This window comes from Panthera leo, chromosome C1 (assembly GCF_018350215.1).
Source record: "Panthera leo isolate Ple1 chromosome C1, P.leo_Ple1_pat1.1, whole genome shotgun sequence".
Classification (NCBI taxonomy): Eukaryota; Metazoa; Chordata; class Mammalia; order Carnivora; family Felidae; genus Panthera; species Panthera leo.
The window spans coordinates 45,477,449-45,487,499 of record NC_056686.1 but is presented as its reverse complement, the minus strand read 5'-3'; the positions used below and the strand labels follow the sequence as shown (position 1 = coordinate 45,487,499).

Here is a 10,051-nt window from a genome sequence, read left to right as displayed (position 1 = left end):
CAACAAGTGTCCTCCCTAATGCCCCTTAACCATTTAGCCCATGCCCCAACCCACAACCCCTCCAGCAACCCTCAGGTTGTTCTCTGTATTTAAGAGTCTCTTATGTTTTCTCCCCCTTCCTGTTTTTATATTATTTTTGGTTCCCTTCCCTTAAGTTCAGCTGTTTTGTATCTTAAAGTCCTCTTATGAGTGAAGTCATATGATATTTGTGTTTCTCTGACTAATTTCGCTTAGCATAATACCCTCTAGTTCCAACCACTTAGTTGCAAAGGGCAAGATTCCATTCTTTTTGATTGCTGAATAATACTCCATTGTATATATATACCACATCTTCTTTATCCATTCATCCGTCGATGGACATTTGGGCTCTTTCCAAAGGGTTGTAGGGTAGTTCTATTTTTTAATTTTTTGAGGAACCTCCATCCTGTTTTCAGAGTCTTAGCCACTCCTTCTTGAAGGGAGGTTACTAATACAAAACAATATTTGGTAAACATCTTATGAGTGGTCTAAGCCGTAAGTGAATGAGGGGAGAGAAATCAGGGCGAAAGGTCAAGATCTTTAAAAATTGGTAGCACTTTAGTAGAGAGAACAGTGGATAATGATAAGAGATATTATTGGGGTTTCAAGAAGATTTAATTTTATCTCTCTAGAAAAATGATCCTTCCATACGTGTAACACAAATCTATTATGCTCCATTCTATGTAGTGGAAATGAAAACCATATTTAAAAAATAATTATAACTTTGTACTGCTTCTGATTTATAAAAGTAATATGTGCTAACATAGAAAACTAGCAAAATGGTAAAATATAAAGAAAAACACTTTAAAAATCACTCCTGGTTTCACCAACTGAAAAGATAATTGCTTTAATTTTAGGAATATTCCCTTGGATTCTCTTTTCTGTGCATATTGTATTAAATGTATTTTTACATAAAAATGGGCAATATACTTATATGCAGTTTCAGACCTGTTCTTTTCACTGAATATTTTATCCTGAGCACCAAATACTATTTTTTTATGGATGCCCCAACAGTGCCTACCCTCCTTGCCTGTTTTAGCATCTCTGTAACACCTACCACCCTTGACACGCTGCAAGGTCAAATGTTACTTCTTTATTTTGTTCACCTGTTGTTCCTCCCCTCCCCACCCCCTACACACATTCAAGAAAGTAATCTCCATGAGAGCAAAAATATGTTTATTCTGTTCTCTACTGTCTCACCAGTGCCTAAAGAAGGCTTGGCACACAGTGGGTATGCTATTTATTGAATAAATAATGTCAAAGAGGAAGGGATAATAGCGCCATCACAGGAGATAATTCCTGGATTTAAAACTCAGTCAGATAATGTAGCTATGAAAACACATAGTCATGCAGCATACATAGTCAATTATTCTTACCTCTTATGTCATTTCTGGTTATTTGGGGTTACACACACAGGTAACACGACGAACAATCCCTCATGAATAATGAATTAGATGGTTCTGGCTTGCATGCAACTTTTTTGTCACATAAGGAGTTCTTCTCAGAATTCTTCTGTTTTTTCCAGAGTTTTCTCTTATATCATCTTTTTTATCCTGTCTTTGCATTGTGCCTCATGCGTTCCTGATAATCCTGGTTCCCAACTCCTTCTAATTTGGGGTTTGTTTTCAGTGACCATCTGCAATATGTCACGGATACGTATTTTCTCTTTGAATTTGATTTCACTTTGATTGATGGTCTTTCTGTTGGTGCATTCAGTTAGACAGGTCTTGTAATGCATGCATAGACCTTCCATTAAAATTAGCCAGTTCCCTGAATTTCCTAGGCGTCTGATGGTCAGACACGGGCCTGCCTATATGAACTCCCATCTTCCTATCTAATTAAAACCGAATCATCATATGTTTATATTCAGTAGTCTTTTCTCTGATTTTTATCAGTAATGTTTGTTTTCTCCCATTTTTATGCATGTACGTAACAAGTACATATAACACTACCGCCTTAAACTCGACTCAATGCTAGAAAAATTATTTAGATGAGATAATGTATATGAAAGTGCTTGGTAAGCTTTCAAGCTCTTTACAAACACTATCCCGATGCAAACACCGTTCAATCACAGCATCTCTGACCTTATAGCATGTCACATATTCACACCATTCTCTGTGCAAAAATCTTTCATATGCTCGAAGGCCACTAGCAAATCCTCATTCCAATTTCTAGGCTGAATCGCCCAGTTTATTTATAATTTCTTCCTATAATCTTTCCTCAAACGCCTCACGGTCTTTGTACTTTGTGACTTCTCTATCGTTTCTTCTATCGACTTCTCTATCATTTACTCTATCTTTGTTAGCATGACCATCTGACAAGTGAACCTCACTGTGAAACGCAGCTCTGTGAAAATATTTAATAAATTGTGTCCTATCATACATGCACTAACTTAAATAACTTGCTACTCACTTAAACACCCTCTGCAGAGGGAAGTTAGGAAAGCACTTACATTTATGGAGTACCAAATCCGCTGCTCATGTCTAGCGTGACCTTGCTATCCAGCTTCTCTAAGCCCTGGTTCCCTCATCTATAAGGTAGGGGCTCACCATCAACCCCTCCAGCACTGGTTTTCAAAGGTTGGGGTGCTGGAGCACATTTCAAAATGTGCAAATGTTTTCAGTCCTCACAAGGGCTGGAGGGAGGCAGGTGGGGGACGGGGACATAAATATCCCCAAATGCCAGGGAGTAGTCCCCCATAACTAGAAATTGCCCTGCCACAAAACGTCGGTAGGGCTGCCCCTGAGGACCAGATAAAGCAACTCCTTACAAACGTCCCTCTGAGATGGACACTGGATGGCAGGACAGTGAAGCGTTCTGATTAAGGGTCGGGGAGGTCAGCATTCAAAATCTATGAGATTCTTCTGCCCTGTTGAAATAATAATTTTAACATCGTTTCCTGTGTAAGTCTGCCCAAAGCAAATCTGAACTTCTCCTGCTATGTACAAAGCATCTTAAAATCTCAGATCAGCCTACCACCCCGGTTAGAGGACTTCTGTTAATGACTTTAAAAACAGCTGGTTCAGGGGCACCTGGGCGGCTCAGTTGGTTGAGTGTCCCACTTCGGCTCAGGTCATGATCTCACAGCTCGTGAGTTCGAGCCCCGCGGCGGGCTCTGTGTTGACAGCTCAGAGCCTGGAGCCTGCTTCAGTTTCTGTGTCTCCCTCTCTCTCTGCCCCTAACACACTAGCATTCTGTCTCTGTCTCTCTCAAAAATAAATAAGCATTAAAAAAAACAAAAACGAAAACAAAAATCAGCTAGTTCATTTCCATCGTTGTCTGGATTTCTAAAGCGTTACTTGACTTGAGTCAAATCAGTAAGCCATATTGTGAAGTGTGAGTAATATGAGATACTTCTTTGGACGTTTCTACCTCTTAGTCCAGCTCGTTAGGCATAGATGGGCAGGCCAGCTCTGTATGAGCTCTGACAAAGTTCACACAGGCCAAAGATGAAAGCACTTCACCTCCAGCCCTGCCTCCCACCCCGGCACATCCCTACTAGGGGTCCACATGCACCTGGACAGATGCAACCTGGAAGCGTAGGGGATGAAACTACGATCTCATAGATCACAGCCAATGGATAAACTCTTCCTCCTTTCTACCCCCTTCCCTGCCAAGTGGGAAGTCCTGACAAACAGCATGTCCGGATTCTTAAGAGCCTAGTCTTTGAATCCAGCAATCAATAGCACTTTGCAGCAACTGGTATATACCATCGGCACTTGGACTTTCTCACCTTCCTTGCTTGGCTCTCTTAGCCCTTCACGCTCCTTCCCTGGGATTGTACTCCTTAATAAAATAAGAGCACACCCCCCCTCTGCTTCAGGCTCTGCTTTGGGGCGATCCAGACTAAGACATAAGGGGAGAATTGAAACCATCATCTGGTTAATTCAGACCAAACTCTTGCAGAGATCAATTTGGATTAATTTACAAGTCAGGATGTTAAATACAGGAGAATGGTAATGCCAACTGACAAGTTAAAATGAGCTGTCCACATTGGGCAACCGTCATACCACATTCCTCTTGAAAGCTCGCTTTCAAATTCTCGGGTGTCTGCTTCGTAGACCCTCTAGCCTCAAACTTCTATCACTATCGCCTTCATCTGACAGCCTCTCTTCACATTTAATTGGGAAAATAGACACCATCAGATGGGTACTCTTGGGTCATCTTATCGCTAGGTCAATAAGCCCATCTGCGCCTGCCCTCCTCTCCTTTCCTCCTATTCCATCTGGTGGAGTGTCTCTTCTCCTATGGCCAGCCAATTCCTCAGTATGGATCTGATTGCCCCTGGCCTTCTCGGGGCCTTGATTCCTCATTCCCCTCCTTCTTGTGGCCATAACCCCTCTTCCTCTATTCCCGTCTGCGTTCACTGTACTTTTTCCACCTTTAAAAGACCTCCCTTCACTGCATCCAGGCCTCCAGCTATTTCTACACTTCTGTACTTGCTTTCCCAGTCAAACTTCTCTGAAGCAAAACAAAGGCTGTCTCAATTTTCTTACCTTCTTTTTTTTTTTTAACATTTGTTCATTTTTTTGAGAGAGAGAAAGAGAGAGAACAAGTAGGGGAGGGGCAGAGAGGGAGACAGAGGATGTGAGACGGGCTCTGTGCTGACAACAGTGAACCGGAGGCGGGTCTCGAACTCACAAACTTCGAGATCATGGCCTGAGCTGAGGGGATGCTCAACTGACTGAGCCACCCAGGTGCCCCGCCACTCTCTTACCTTCTATTCTTTCCTCGACAAACTGTAGTGAGGCTTCCACTTGCACGGGCAGTGACCTTATAGAAGTTACTAAGGGCTCTGTTGCTCAGTCTAATGATAGTATTTTTTTGTGGCTTCATTTAACCCAACCTCAAGCAGCAATCAACACAACCAAGCATTCTCTTCTTTAACTATTCCTTCTCTGGCTTCCTTTTAATGCCCACAACGTGCTGCTGTTTCTTGATTATACATTTGTGTGCTGCTCTTCCTCTTTCTGGCAGTGAGTGTCACCGGACCTTAAGACTTTATCTAGTCCTGTCCCCTCCTCATTACAATACTGGGACATTCTCATATAGACCTATGATTCCAAATTATGTCATTAGCAGATGACTCAGAAACGTACGTCATCAACCAGTCCTTCCCACTGAACTTTATTTCCCACTTAGTGCTTACTATCTTATCTTAGAATTTCAAATGAACCTCTGGCAGCGTTTACTGCCCACGGGTCCCATCCTGTTTAGCATAAAGTAGGGAATCCTTTTTTTTTTTTAAATAATAAAAAAATATTTTTAATCTAGTCTACATACCTTGCATGTTCTGGCTCCTATCTCTCCAGTTTATTTTCTTTTCCTCTTTGTGCTTCTAATTTATTAGCTTTCTTTCAGTTCCTACTCTTAGGAAATGCTTTCCCTACCACAGTACCTTAGGATATGCTTTTGCTCTGCCTAGAAAGCCCTTTCTCTAGTCAATGTCTGTTCAGTCTCCAGGTACATGTGCCTCAACATACCCATGATACGATGTGTAAGAGAGCATGTCCAAGGAGGTCACAAGAGTTTGAATTAAAGCCATGGATTTTGGGATTAGAAGTCAGAACCTGGGGCGCCTGGGTGGCTCAGTCAGTCGAGCATCCCTCTCTTGGTTTTGACTCAGGTCATAACCTCATAGTTCGTGGGTTCAAGCCCAACATTGGGATCTGTGCTGGCAGCGTGGAGCCTGCTTGGGATTCTCTCTCTCTCTCTCTCTCTCTCTCTCTCTCTGTCTCTCTCTGCCCTTCCCCTGCTCTCACTCTGTCTCTCTCTTTCAAAAATAAATAAACGTTAAAAAAATTACAAAAATAAAAATACCTAGCAAAATACATATTATTTGCTCTTTGACTTAGCAGCCCCACTTCTCAGGCTCCCTCCTAAAGGTGAAGTGACAATGAAACACTGAAAACAAGTCAGAAGTCTCAATGGGGGATTCGATGAACAAGTTATAACACCTCCATATAATAGAGTACGAAGCAGATGTACAAAAAGGAATAAAATTGTCTATATATTACAATAGAGTTATCTTTAGAATATATTAAGTGTAAACAGCGAGGAGGAGAAAGCATACGGAGAACGTTATCATTTATCCAGGAAAGGGAGGAGAGGATTCAAATATATAAGCTAGTTTGCTTGTATTTAAAGAAAAGTCAAACCACAGATCCTTTGACTTACCAGATCCTTTGAGTTACCAGTAAGGGGAGGACTGTAATGCAGACCTGCCGAAGTCTGAATCAGCCTGATGAGGAGCTCTGGAGCAAAGACTAAGAGTCCTGGTTGGGTCTTGGTGGCCATACACCGATTCCATCTGCTTGGGCTGCATTAACACACTGTCATAGACGAGGGGGCTCATAGTTCCAGAGGCTGAGGAGTCCAAGATCAAAGTTAGACGGGGTTCATTTCCTTGTAAGAACTCCTTCCTGGCTTGCAAATAGCTGCCTTCTCTCTGTGTCCTCATGTGGGCTTTCCTCCATGTTCATGAGGACAAAGAGAGAGCTCTCTCTCTCCCTCTTCTATAAGGCCACTAATCACATTACCAGGGCCCCATGGTCATGACCTGATCTAACCCTAATTAACGTCAAAGTCCCCATCTCCAAATCCCACCTGTCTTAGGCTGTTCTGGCTGCTATAACAAAATGCCACAGACTGGATAGCTTATAAACAACAAAAATTTATTTTTTTCTCACAGTTCTGGAGACTGGAAGCCTGAGATCAGGATGCCAGCGTGGTCGGGCGGGAGGGTCCTCTTCTGGGTCACAGGCTTCATGCTGTGTCCTCACGTGGCAGAAAGGGCTAGGGAACTGTGTGTGCTCTAAGAACACTAATTCCATTCGTGAGAGCTCCGCCCTCATGACCAAAGGACCTCCCCTTTGTGACGTAAGCACTGCCCAAAGGCCCCACCTACTGCCATCGCATTGGGCATTATTATCTTAACATATGAATTTGGCGGGAACACAGAGACTCATATCACAGCACCATCACCTTAGGGGTTAGGTCTTCAATGTATAAATTAGTGAGAGGGGGACACAAACACTCAGTCCATAACATATCTCCATTGTGCTTAGTCATTGGCTTGGGTTGCCTGAGAAAAGTAAGGTTTCAGTTAAGCCAAAGTGTATCCTGAAGGCACTGAAATGGAAGCTGTCAAATGACTTCAATCTTTGCAACTGTAGCTGTTCTCTCTTGAAGGGAGAGCTAAGCAGTACATCTCTGTGGCCACTGCTGTCCACTTCCGCCCTGGGAGTATCTCCCGCAGGGTTCTTTGCGGCGGGGGTGGGGGTGGGGTTGAGATACCTGATTATGCAAGGTACTTGTGCCCTTCGGTTCTGTTTACGTTTGACCCCCGGAGTAACACTTTCATCTTAGGATGGATTGTTACTGAGACTGTCCACCTTTATAACCCGGTGGGTCTATCAGAGCTCCGAGGTCATTATGGGCAGTTCTGAATGCCTGGTCACTTAGTACCCTATGGTCATCGTTCTAATCTACCAGGACCCAGCAGCATACCAGGAGCAGTATTCCAGAAAGCGTATAATTCTTCGCTGTGGATCAGGGTCTTTGCTCTAGAAACCCAAGGGCCTGCATGGTGACCCTTTCACTAGAGCTTGTCACAGACTCTATGCTACAATGTCCCCACCGCTGATAGTTCCAGCACCATAGCATCTGCCAAATTATATGGCCCAAGTGGAGTAGCTGTTTGTACCACTGCCTGGATCTGCTGCAGAGTCCTTCCCTATTCTAGACCCCGTGCAAAGCTGACAAATTTTCATGATGGACACCGGTAGAAGGACAGTATTTCTAGATGTGGAATTTATTGCCTTCAGAACCCAAAGAAGCCTACCAGACATTGTGCTTTCCTCTTTATGGAAACGTGCAAGATGCAGCAATTTGTCTTTTGCTTTGGAGGAGACGTTCTGGGATACGCCTGACCACTGGGGTTTTAAGAACTTCACTGAAATGGCAGGCCCCTGAATTATCCGAGGATGTATGGTCCACCTGCTGGAGTACATGCACGCACTTTATCAAGGCTTCCAGAGTGCTAGCCAATTCTTGCTCACCCTGTCAAATCAGAGTGATGTCGTCACTGGAATGAATGAATGTGATGTTTTGTGGGACACCCGGAAAGTTCAGATCTCTTCGGACTGTGTTAATGTCAGATAGCAGAAGAGTTAACAGAGCACACTGGCAAAACTGTGAATGTGTATAGTTCTCCACTTCATAGGGACCGATTCTGGTCCTTTTTCTTGATCAGGATAGAAAAGAATTCATCTTTCATATTAATGGCCAGATACCATGTACCTAAGGCCATAATTGATCTGCTGTAGTTAAGATACCATGGTTAGCATATTAGCTGCAATTGGGGATGTTACTTGGTTGGGCCTGCAGTGGCCTACTGTTGTTCTCTAGAATCTAGCATCTGGTTTCTGCAGAGGCAAGACTGGCTGGTCACATGGAGACAAGGTGGTGGCCACCATCACTGCATCCTTGAGATACGTAAGGTTGATACGAATCCATTCCATCCTCCCTGGGATACAATGCTGTTTCTACCTTGATTAGGGGTGAGGATGGGGCAGTTTCAGAGGTTTTTACTTGACCTACTATCATATTTCTTATCCCCACAAGCCAAGCGTTACTTCAAATGCCAAGTAATTCGGTCTCCATGATATAATCAAGAATTGGGGAAATAGCCACAGGGTCAGTGCACAGACATAGTATATTGATTTTAACCTATCTTGTGGCCATGGATCCACTTAATTCCTGGTTCACTTTTGTATCCACTCGGCAGAGGGTTATAATGACACCTGGTTTCTAGGTATCTGTATTAGTCAAGGTTTTTCAGGGAAACAAAATCAAAAGTGTGTGTGTGTGTGTGTGTGTGTGTGTGTGTGTGTGTTGTGTAAAGAAAGAGATTTTAAGGAACTGGCTCATGTGATTATAGGGACAGGCATATCTGCAAGGAAGGCTGGCAGTGTGGAGACCCAGGGAAGAGTTGATATGGTAGCTTAAGTCCAGAGGCAGTCTGGATGCAGAATTCCTTTTCCCTAAAGAGGACCTCGGTCTTCATTCTTAACCCCTTCGACCGATTGGATGAGGCCCACTTGGAATGATGGCGAGTAATCTGCTTTACTCGAAGTCTATTAATTTTAAATGTTAGCCACGCCTGAAAAATACCTACACCACAACATCTAGTCTGGTATTATGACAAACATCTGGGCATCAGAGCCTAGCCAAGTTGACACATAAAATTAACCATCGCGCTATCAATATCAAATAGCAGACCCTGTTCCAATAATTTTCCAAAGGTATTGGTATTTCTCTCTCCCCAGTGTATAGTCACCCAGGCAAACAGCCGTTCATCCTTTGGGAAAGAACAAAGAGAATTTGAGTATTTTGCTGTGGTACTTCAGGGTCCTTCTTCCTGGAGACAAATGACTTCGTTATTCACTGGTGTCCTAATTATCAACTGATTGCCTCTCAGCTCCAAATTTACACGTCAGTGCGTACTCTATGATCATGGATGAAATGTTTTTAAGGATTTATCCTTTGCAGTGAGCAAAATGCTAATCTTTCTTGGTGGCGGGTGCTAGAAGAATAATACAGGGAGAAGGAAGGAGCTTTTTCCACTCATTCTGGCTGCTGTGCTGTCAGTCAGTGACACGGTCAGTGGTGCCGATCCAGCCTCGCTCCCAGAATACACAGCCCAGCCTAGCCTGATAATCTTCCCATGGCCCTCTCAATACAGATATCGTGCCCTCCAAGGCTCTTGCCTGCACCAGCACCTCCTTCTGCTGGCCTCTACCTCTCCCCCAGAGGGAGAGGACGCCAGGTTTGGTATCCCTGACAATGGCGTGACCTTCCTGACATAGACACTGTGCTCTCCAGGCATCCCATTTGCGCCGGCCACTGTGGCCAACCTTCCCCCACAACGATTCTCTCCCTGCTTGCCCAGAAACTAACCAGCTCTGGCCTAGGAAAGCCAGCAGACTTCCCTGTCATTTAATGGGTTGCAACCATACCTTCGCCATCAAGA

At 43.7% G+C, this 10,051-nt stretch overlaps 1 long non-coding RNA gene across 3 annotated transcripts; it reads right to left on the bottom strand.

Moving 5' to 3' along the window:
- Window positions 1–1,158: 1,158 nt before the first annotated feature.
- LOC122227373 lies at window positions 1,159–6,807 on the bottom strand. Of its 3 annotated transcripts, XR_006205996.1 has the most exons (5): window positions 6,708–6,807; window positions 6,196–6,384; window positions 3,752–3,864; window positions 2,471–2,887; window positions 1,159–1,654 (listed from the first exon to the last, which is right to left on the bottom strand). It is a non-coding gene; the product is annotated as an uncharacterized LOC122227373 (long non-coding RNA). The 3 variants fall into 3 exon arrangements; XR_006205994.1 differs by lacking the exon at window positions 1,159–1,654 and having other exon boundaries at window positions 2,094–2,887; XR_006205995.1 differs by lacking the exons at window positions 1,159–1,654; window positions 3,752–3,864 and having other exon boundaries at window positions 2,094–2,887.
- Window positions 6,808–10,051: the final 3,244 nt, after the last annotated feature.